This window comes from Haliotis rubra, unplaced genomic scaffold (assembly GCF_003918875.1).
Source record: "Haliotis rubra isolate DU_JTF1 unplaced genomic scaffold, ASM391887v1 Scf241, whole genome shotgun sequence".
NCBI lineage: Eukaryota > Metazoa > Mollusca > Gastropoda > Lepetellida > Haliotidae > Haliotis > Haliotis rubra.
In genome coordinates this window covers 845,480-858,890 of record NW_025766459.1, presented here as the reverse complement: position 1 = coordinate 858,890, position 13,411 = coordinate 845,480, and positions in this window count along the sequence as shown.

Below are 13,411 nucleotides of genomic sequence, written 5' to 3'. Positions count from 1 at the left end.
AACATCAATACAACAACAGTAGTCACAACAATACAACAACAGTATGAACATTACAACACCAGAAACATCAATACAACAACAGTAGTAACAACAATACACCAACAGTAGTAGCATCAATACAACAACAGTAGTAACAACAATACACCAACAGTAGTAACATCAATACAACAACAGTAGTAACAATAATACACCAACAACAGTAACATCAATACAACAGCAGTAGTAACAACAATACAACAAAAGTAGTAACAACAATACACCAGAAGCATAAATACAACAACAGTAGTAACATCAATACGACAACAGTAACAACAATACAACATCAGCAGTAACAACAATGCAACAACAGTAACAACAATACAACACCAGAAACATCAATACAACAACAGTAGTCACAACAATACAACAACAGTAGTAGCATCAATACAACAACAGTAGTAATAACAATACACCAGCAACAGTAACAACAGTAGTAACAACAATACAACAACAGTAGTAGCATCAATACAACAACAACAGTAACACCAATACAACACTAGAAACATCAATACAACAACAGTAGTAACAACAATACAACAACAGTAGTAACATCAATACAACAACAGTTGTAACAACAATACAGCTCCGTAAAACATCAATCCAACAACAGTAACAACAATACAACACCAGAAACATCCATACAACAACAGTAGTAACAACAATACAACAACAGTAGTAACATCAATACAACAACAGTAGTAACAACAATACAACAACAACAGTAACAACAATACAACAACAACTGTAACGACAATACAACAACAGTTACATCAATACAACAACAGTAGTCACAACAATACCGAAACAGTAGTAACATCAATACAACAACAGTAGTAACAACAATACAACACCAGAAACAACAATACAACAACAAACGGTAACATCAATACAACAACAGTAGTAGCAACAACACAACAACAGTAACATCAATACAACAGCAGCACTAACAACAATACAACACCAGAAACATCCATACAACAACAGTAGTAACAACAATACAACAACAGTAGTAACAACAATACAACAACAGTAACATCAATACAACAGCAACACTAACATCAATACAACACCAGAAACATCAATACAACAGCAGCACTACCATCAATACAACAACAGTAACATCATAACAACAGCAGTAACAACAATACAACAACAACAGTAACAACAATACAACAACAACAGTAACGTCAATACAACAACAACACTAACACCAATACAACAACAACAGTGACATCAATACAACAACAGTAGTAACAACAATACCACAACAGTAGTAACATCAATACAACAACAGTAGTAACAACAATACAACACCAGAAACAACAATACAGCAACAAACGGTAACATCAATACAACAACAGTAGTAACAACAATACAACAACAGTAACATCAATACAACAGCAGCACTAACAATAATACAACACCAGAAACATCCATACAACAACAGTAGTAACAACAATACAACAACAGTAGTAGCAACAATACAACAACAGTAACATCAATACAACAGCAGCACTAACATCGATACAACACCAGAAACATCAATACAACAGCAGTAACAACAACACAACAACAGCAGTAACAACAATACAACAACAACAGTAACATCAATACAACAACAACACTAACACCAATACAACAACAACAGTAAATCAATACAACAACAGTAACAACAATACAACAACAGTAGTAACAACAATACAACAACAACAGTAACAACAATACATCAACAACTGTAATAACAATACAACAACAACAGTAACATCAATACAACAACAGTAGTCCAACAATACAAGAGTATCAACATTACAACACCAGAAACATCAATACAACAACAGTAGTAAGAACAATACAACAACAGTAGTAGCATCAATACAACAGTAGTAACAACAATACAACAACAGTAGTAACATCAATACAACACCAGAAACATCAATACAACAACAGTAGTAACACGAATACAACAACAGCAGTAACAACAAAACAGCAACAGCAGTAACATCAATACAACAACAGCAGTAACAACAATACAACACCACAAACATCAATACAACAACAGTAGCAACAACAATACAACAGCAGTAGCAACAACAATACAACAGTAGTAGCATCAATACAACAGCAGCACTAACATCAATACAACATCAGAAACATCAATACAACAGTAACACTAACATCAATACAACAACAGTAACATCATAACAACAGCAGTAACAACAATACAACAACAGCAGTAACATCAATACAACAACAACAGTAACACCAATACAACAACTACAGTAACATCAATACAACAACAGTAACACCAATACACCAACAGCAGTAACATCAATACAACAACAGCAGTAACAGCAATACAACAACAGTAGTAACAACAATACAACACCACAAACATCAATACAACAACAGTAGCAACAACAATACAACAACAGTAGCAACAACAATACAACAGTAGTAACATCAATACAACAGCAGCACTAACATCAATACAACATCAGAAACATCAATACAACAGTAACACTAACATCAATACAACAACAGTAACATCATAACAACAGCAGTAACAACAATACAACAACAACAGTAACACCAATACACCAACAACAGTAACACAATACAACAACTACAGTAACATCAATACAACAACAGTAACACCAATACACCAACAGCAGTAACATCAATACAACAACAACAGTAACATCAATACAACAAGATCAGTAACAACAATACAACAACAGTAGTAACAACAATACAACAACAGTAGCAACAACAATACAACAGTAGTAACATCAATACAACAGCAGCACTAACATCAATACAACATCAGAAACATCAATACAACAGTAACACTAACATCAATACAACAAAAGTAACATCATAACAACAGCAGTAACAACAATACAACAACAGCAGTAGCATCAATACAACAACTTCAGTAACACCAATACAACAACTACAGTAACATCAATACAACAACAGTAACACCAATACACCAACAACAGTAACACCATTACAACAACTACAGTAACATCAATACAACAACAGTAACACCAATACAACAACAGCAGTAACAGCAATACAACAACAGTAACATCATAACAACAGCAGTAACAACAATACAACAACAGCAGTAGCATCAATACAACAACTTCAGTAACACCAATACAACAACTACAGTAACATCAATACAACAACAGTAACACCAATACACCAACAACAGTAACACCAATACAACAACTACAGTAACATCAATACAACAACAGTAACACCAATACAACAACAGCAGTAACAGCAATACAACAACAACAGTAACATCAATACAACAAGATCAGTAACAAAAATACAACAACAGTAGTAACAACAATACAACAACAACAGTAACAACAATACAACAACAGTAGTCACAACAATACAACAACAGTATCAACATTACAACACCAGAAACATCAATACAACAACAGTAGTAACAACAATACACCAACAACAGTAACATCAATACAACAGCAGTAGTACCAACAATACAACAAAAGTAGTAACAACAATACAACACCAGAAGCATAAATACAACAACAGTATTAACATCAATACAACAACAGTAACATCAATACAACAGCAGCACTAACAACAATACCACAACAGTAACAAGAATACAACAACAACAGTTAACAACAATACAACAACAACAGTAACAACAATACAACAACAACAGTAACAACAATACAACAACAGTAACAACAATACAACAACAACAGTAACATCAATACAACAACAACAGTAACAACAATACAACAACAGTAACAACAATACAACAACAACAGTGACATCAATACAACAACAGTAACAACAATACAACAACAGCAGTAACAACAATACCACAACAGTAGTAGCATCAATACAACAACAATAGTAACAACAATACAACAACAGCAGTAACAACAATACCACAACAGTAGTAGCATCAATACAACAACAATAGTAACAACAATACAACAACAGTAACAACAATACAACAGCAGCACTAACAACAATACAACAACAGTAACAACGATACAACAACAGTAGTAACAACAATACAACAACAGTAACATCAATACAACAGCAGCACTAACTCCAATACAACAACAACAGTAACAACAATACAACAACAACAGTAGCAACAATACAACAACAACAGTAACAACAATACAACAACAACAGTAACAACAATACAACAACAGTAACATCATAACAACAGCAGTAACAACAATACAACAACAGCAGTAGCATCAATACAACAACTTCAGTAACACCAATACAACAACTACAGTAACATCAATACAACAACAGTAACACCAATACACCAACAACAGTAACACCAATACAACAACTACAGTAACATCAATACAACAACAGTAACACCAATACAACAACAGCAGTAACAGCAATACAACAACAGTAACATCATAACAACAGCAGTAACAACAATACAACAACAGCAGTAGCATCAATACAACAACTTCAGTAACACCAATACAACAACTACGGTAACATCAATGCAACAACAGTAACACAATACACAACAACGGTAACACAATACAACAACTACGGTAACATCAATACAACAACAGTAACACCAATACAACAACAGCGGTAACAGCAATACAACAACAACAGTAACATCAATACAACAAGATCAGGTAACAAAATGCAACAACAGTAGTAACAACAATACAACAACAACAGTAACAACAATACAACAACAGTAGTCAACAACAATAAACAACAGTAATATCAACATTTACAACAAGAAACATCAATACAACAACAGTAGTAACAACAATACACCAACAACGGTAACATCAATACAACAGCAGTAGTACCAACAATACAACAAAAGTAGTAACAACAATACAACACCAGAAGCATAAATACAACAACAGTAGTAACATCAATAACAACAACAGTAACATCAATACAACAATAACACTAACAACAATACCACAACAATAACAACAATACAACAACAACAGTAACAACAATACAACAACAACAGTAACAACAATACAACAACAACAGTAACAACAATACAACAACAGTAACAACAATACAACAACAACAGTAACATCAATACAACAACAACAGTAACAACAATACAACAACAGTAACAACAATACAACAACAACAGTGACATCAATACAACAACAGTAACAACAATACAACAACAGCAGTAACAACAATACCACAACAGTAGTAGCATCAATACAACAACAATAGTAACAACAATACAACAACAGCAGTAACAACAATACCACAACAGTAGTAGCATCAATACAACAACAATAGTAACAACAATACAACAACAGTAACAACAATACAACAGCAGCACTAACAACAATACAACAACAGTAACAACGATACAACAACAGTAGTAACAACAATACAACAACAGTAACATCAATACAACAGCAGCACTAACTCCAATACAACAACAGTAACAACAATACAACAACAACAGTAGCAACAATACAACAACAACAGTAACAACAATACAACAACAACAGTAACAACAATACAACAACAGTAGTAACAACAATACAACAACAGTAACATCAATACAACAACAGCACTAACAACAATACAACAACAGTAACAACAATACAACAACAGTAGTAACAACAATACAACAACACCAGTAACATCAATACAACAACAGTAGTCACAACAATACAACAACAGTAGTCACAACAATACAACAACAGTAGTAACATCAATACAACAACAGAAACATCAATACAACAACAGTAGTAACACGAATACAACAACAGCAGTAACAACAAAACAGCAAAAGCAGTAACATCAATACAACAACAGTAGTAACAACAATACAACACCACAAACATCAATACAACAACAGTAGCAACAACAATACAACAACAGTAGCAACAACAATACAACAGTAGTAACATCAATACAACAGCAGCACTGACATCAATACAACATCAGAAACATCAATACAACAGTAACAACTAACATCAATGCAACAACAGTAACATCAACAATATAACAACAGCAGTAACAACAATGCAACAGCAGCAATAACATCAATACAACAACAACAGTAACACCAATACAACAACTACAGTAACATCAATACAACAACAGTAACACCAATACAACAACAACAGTAACACAAATACAACAACTACAGTAACATCAATACAACAACAGTAACACCAATACACAAACAGCAGTAACATCAATACAACAACAACAGTAACATCAATACAACAAGATCAGTAACAACAATACAACAACAGTAGTAACAACAATACAACAACAGTAGCAACAACAATACAACAGTAGTAACATCAATACAACAGCAGCACTAACATCAATACAACATCAGAAACATCAATACAACAGTAACACTAACATCAATACAACAACGGTAACATCATAACAACAGCAGTAACAACAATACAACAACAGCAGTAGCATCAATACAACAACAACAGTAACATCAATACAACAACAACAGTAACAACAATACAACAACAGTAACAACAATACAACAACAACAGTGACATCAATACAACAACAGTAACAACAATACAACAACAGCAGTAACAACAATACCACAACAGTAGTAGCATCAATACAACAACAATAGTAACAACAATACAACAACAGCAGTAACAACAATACCACAACAGTAGTAGCATCAATACAACAACAATGGTAACAACAATACAACAACAATAAGTAACAACAATACAACAACAGCACTAACAACAATGCAACAACAACAACAACGATAACAACAACAGTGGTAACAACAATACGCAACAACGGTAACATCAATGCAACAACAGAAGTAACTCCAATACAACAACAACGGTAACAACAATACAACAACAACAATAACAACAATACAACAACAACACGGTAACAACAATACAACAACAACGGTAACAACAATGCAACAACAGTAACAACAATGCAACAACAACGGTAACATCAATGCAACAACAACAGTAACAACAATGCAACAACGGTAACAACAATACAACAACAATGGGTGACATCAATGCAACAACAGTAACAACAATACAACAACAGCAGTAACAACAATGCAACAACAACAGTAGCAACAACAATACAACAACAACAATGGTAACAACAATGCAACAACAACACACAATAACAACGGTAGTAACATCAATACAACAACAATGGTAACAACAATGCAACAACAACGGTAACAACAATGCAACAGCAGCACTAACAACAATACAACAACAATAACAACAATGCAACAACAGTGGTAACAACAATACAACAACAGTAACATCAATGCAACGGCGGCACTAACAACAATGCAACAACAACGGTAACAACAATGCCACAACAACAACAGTGGCAACAATGCAACAACAACAGTAACAACAATACAACAACAACCGAATAACAACAATACAACAACAGTAATGGTAACAACAATGCAACAACAATAACATCAATACAGCAACAGCACTAACAACAATGCAACAACAATGCAACAACAAGTAGTAACAACAATAACAACAACAACAGTAACATCAATACAACAACAGTGAACAATACAACAATACAACAACAGTAACAACATCAATACAACACCAGAACACATCAATAACAACAACAGTAGTAACAACAATACAACAACATCAGTAACAACAATACAACAACAGCGGTAACATCAATACAACAACAGTAGTAACAACAATACAACACCACAAACATCAATACAACAACAACAACAGTAGCAACAACAATGCAACAACAATGCAACAATACAACAGTAGTAACATCAATACAACAGCAGCACTAACATCAATACAACATCAGAAACATCAATACAACAGTAACACTAACATCAATACAACAACAGTAACATCATAACAACAGCAGTAACAACAATACAACAACAGCAGTAACATCAATACAACAACAACAGTAACACCAATACAACAACTACAGTAACATCAATACAACAACAGTAACACCAATACACCAACAGCAGTAACATCAATACAACAACAGCAGTAACAGCAATACACCAACAACAGCAACATCAATACAACAGCATTAGTAACAACAATACAACAAAAGTAGTAACAACAATACAACACCAGAAGCATAAATACAACAACAGTAGTAACATCAATACGACAACAGTAACATCAATACAACAGCAGCACTAACAACAATACCACAACAGTAACAACAATACAACAACAACAGTAACAACAATACAACAACAACAGTAACAACAATACAACAACAGTAACAACAATACAACAACAGTAACAACAATACAACAACAACAGTAACATCAATACCACAACAGTAACATCAATACCACAACAATAACAACAATACAACAACAGCAGTAACAACAATACCACAACAGTAGTAGCATCAATACAACAACAATAGTAACAACAATACAACAACAGTAACAATAATACAACAGCAGCACTAACAACAATACAACAACAGTAACAACGATACAACACCAGAAACAACAATACAACAACAGTAGTAACAACAATACAACAACAGTAACATCAATACAACAGCAGCACTAACTCCAATACAACAACAACAGTAACAACAATACAACAACAACAGTAACAACAATACAACAACAGTAACAACAATACAACAACAGTAACAACAATACAACAACAGTAGTAACAACAATACAACAACAGTAACATCAATACAACAACAGCACTAACAACAATACAACAACAACAACAGTAACAACAATACAACAACAGTAGTAACAACAATACAACAACAGTAGTAGCATCAATACAACAACAGTAGTCACAACAATACAACAACAACAGTAACATCAATACAACAACAGTAGTCACAACAATACAACAACAGTAATAGCATCAATACAACAACAGTAGTAATAACAATACCACAACAACAGTAACAACAATACAACAACAACAGTAACAACAATACAACAACAGTAACATCAATACAACAACAGTAAGAACAATACAACAACAGTAACAACAATACAACAACAGTAGTAACAACAATACAACAACAGTAGTAGCATCAATACAACAGTAGTAACAACAATACAACAACAACAGTAACAACAATACAACAACAGCACTAACAACAATACAACAACAGTAAGAACAATACAACAACAGTAACAACAATACAACAGTAGTAACAACAATACAACAACAACAGTAACATCAATACAACAACAGTAGTAACAACAATACAACAACAGAAGTAGCATGAATACAACAGTAGTAACAACAGTACAACAACAGTAGTAACATCAATACAACACCAGAAACATCAATACAACAACAGTAACAACAATACAACACCAGAAACATCAATACAACAACAGTAGTCACAACAATACTACAAGAGTAGTAGCATCAATACAACAAGAGTAGAAATAACAATACACCAACAACAGTAACAACAGTAGTAACAACAATACAACAACAGTAGTAGCATCAATACAACAACTACAGTAACATCAATACAACAACAGTAGTTACAACAATACAACAACAGCAGTAACAACAATACAACAACAGTAACAACAATACAACACCAGAAACATCAATACAACAACAGTAGTAACAACAATACAACAACAGTAGTAACATCAATACAACAACAGTTGTAACAACAATACAGCACCACAAACATCAATCCAACAACAGTAACAACAATACAACACCAGAAACATCCATACAACAACAGTAGTAACAACAATACCACAACAGTAGTAACATCAATACAACACCAGAAACAACAATACAACAGCAGCACTAACAACAATACAACAGCAGAAACAACCATACAACAACAGTAGTAACAACAATACAACAACAACAGTAACATGAATACAACAACAACAGTAACAACAATACAACAAACGGTAACATCAATACAACAGTAACAACAATACCACAACATCAGTAACAACAATACAACACCAGAAACATCAATACAACAACAACAGTAACATCAATACAACAAAAGTAGTAACAACAATACAACAACAGCAGTAATACTGCTATATTGATGCTACAGGTGTTGTATTGGTGTTACTGCTGCTGTTGTAATCATGTTACTTACTGCTCACATCAATACATCAATGCTTTTCAAACGTGTAGTGCATTAACGAGCTGTCACCTGTTTGTTAAAAAGGGCAGACACAAGGTCGGCGTGGTTGGCGTAAGTTGATGAGCGGTCATATACTACTATTGGGTGATTCCAGCTGTACTGTGATGCGACATGTCCAACATGCAGGTGTAGGATTACCCTACTAGGCTGCAAACACAGGGACAGGCGGAATACCGATAATAGAAATCATATGGAGATTTTACGAGTGCTTCATGATATGATGCATACTTTCTATACGAGCCCGAGGTCATGTACTGTTTGATCGAAAGCGGGTTGATTACGGAAATAGGACATGCCTAATTGTATAAATATATATATAAAGAGACAGTGGATTTACCTCGAATACATAATGCCAACAAGTTGTCAAATGTAATACATGTTATATTTCGGATGAATCATTCTCCAACAACGGGTAAAGTTCTGTGGATACACAACTCGTTTATTATTAAGGTAACCAACGTCTCTGTGTTGATGCTAACGCCGTTATCAAGCACCTGTTTGAGTGGCTCTCTTCTTTACTGTTGCTTTCTCCGAAGACGGGAGAAATGAGGTCAGTTTAAATTTGTGTGTACTTTGTTCTTAAATGCGTGAAGCGGCTGTAATATACACCGTGTTTGTCAGGAATACGAGATTTGTATGTTTTCGTCAGCTCTCCGTAGCCCATTGTTCGGGTGTTCCGGAGTGAGACGAGTATATCCGATTGTCGACCTTCACTCAACATGTACATATGAAGTGTACAAACATTAGTTGCATGTCCAGTAACAATCAATATTGACATGTATGTTGTGGGTGAAATGTTTTAAGATGTCCGAATTATGCTTTGTTTTGTCCTATTTACATAAAAAAATTAAAATTCATAATAAATTATATTTTGTTGGTTAGGGTCATACTCTACAAAGGAAATAGGACTCATCAAACCTAACAATTGTCTAAATTAAAGTCAACAAAGGTAGCTAAAAGAATAATATCGGGTGGAAAGCATGTGCATCAAATCTGCTTGTCCCACACTGACTGTGCACAAGAATGTTGCACAATGTGTAACTTTTATGACCACTGTAGTCTCATTTGTATCAGATAGCACGCCGAAGACCCGGGTTCGAATCTCCACATGGGCACAATATGTGAAGCCCATTTCTAGTGTCCCCCGCCGTGATGTTGCTGGAATATTGCTAAAAGCGGCGTAAAACCAAACTCAATCAGTCAGTGTATCAGATAGCATCTAAGAATAGACGTCGTAAAACATATACTCACTTATATATATAAGTTGATTGGACAATTATACACATTAAAATGCGTGTCCCATATAGTTCACTCAAGTCCGTTACATAAGAAACTACTAGAGCCTTCTCAAGTCTACAAGCACAAGGCAAACAGGAAATGATGTCACTGAACTTTTTAAGAGGGAAATTTGGTTATGGTGGAAGGAGAGACACCTTGCATCTTTCAATGAGAATTTTGAAGTTTGTGTTTTCTCAAGGTGGAGATGTGGGCATGGTCTGTTTGTGTTTCCTCAAGGTGGAGATATGGGCATGGTCTGTCTGGGTTTCCTAGAGGTGGAGATGTTGACATTAATCACTGTTTTTCTGTTGACAGGATAATACCGAAATCTGTACGATTTGACACTAGGCACCGTGACACGAGAAGAGGTGTGGTGTCAAAAGTCACAAAGTAAGTTCCGTGTTTGTCCACCTTTGGCGTTGATGCAAGCTTGACAATGTCGAAGCACAGACGACTCTAAGTGATTCATTCATTCATTCATTCACTCACTCACTCACTCACTCACTCACTCACTCACTCACTCACTCACTCACTCACTCACTCACTCACTCACTCACTCACTCACTCACTCACTCACTCACTCACTCACTCACTCACTCACTCACTCACTCATATATTTATTTTATTTATGGCGTTTTTGAATCAGAAAAATATAAGGCCGGACAGCTTGTTACATTTCAGCAGAACTCTGTTCAGTCTGCTGTGCACCTGGCGACATCACCTGGGCCACGTGACATTTGATGCAGGAAGTTATCCACTAACGATGTGCAACAGTTGCATCTCGTATCGTAACGATAACTTCTCTGTTTTCATACAACCCACCACCTGGTCAGTGCTGGAGAGACACAAGCACACTATCCTGTCTAATAAATAATTTTGGATCAATATTCAATCAACATGTGACAGCACTCAACTTGAAGTGGTAGTCGAAAACAGCGGAGTTAGTATACTGACTGTGTCAACACACGATGTGTCAACACACGATGCATCGATATCATTATCACTAGTCTGTCTCACAGTCCCTGAACCACATTATTTTCCCTACTACCAAGCCCTCTCTGCTGTGCTAAAGCCCTAAATAAAGCAAGTCTAGATTTCCTCATGTTCTCTGGTCTCCCTGGGGCTCCTTTTCAGTTTAAATGGGTTTATTTGTTACTCTGAAAATTTTACATATTCAGAGACTAAGCATTAGTCTACATTATCAGAAACAAACACATTATACCCTAGTATATAATCATGTAAACATCTCGTGAAAAAGAGATGAACTTTGTCCGTGGTCAGCAATGTCACATGGTCAGCACGTAAATGATTAACCCCAAAAGAATATTTGCTCAGCATGTCAAACTTGTAGACAAATTGTTTGATCGGCATTCTAGAAGTAGGTGAGTGAAAAATTAAACATTCAACTTTATGGATGACAACTTCTTGTTTATTGCATAAAGCGATGTTTCGATGTAGATTCTTACACCGTTAACAAGCTCTTAGCGTTTAAACGTCGCTCTGTGCAATAAACAAGAAGTTGTCATTCATAAAGTTGTATGTTTCAATTTTGTCGTTAGATACTCAACCCATGCTTTTCCGTAAGATGTTACCCCGTGGGTATTTGGGATTTGAATATCTGTTCATCAACCCAGGCTTGTCGTAAGATGTGTTCCCATAATAAAAAAGCGAGCAAACCCAGCAATCACTGGAGGGTACCACAAAGAGCGTCTGTAAGAAAGGAGTTTCTGTATTGCACTGAATATGTGTTTGAATATGCGCAGAGGTATAATTTGACCGTTTGTTTGTTTGTTTTTTTGTCAATGGGGAAGACATGCAGAGTTGCTGGAGATCGATTCTAACCAGGATCTTCACAGGGGGAAGGCATGCAGGTTGTTGAAGATCGATT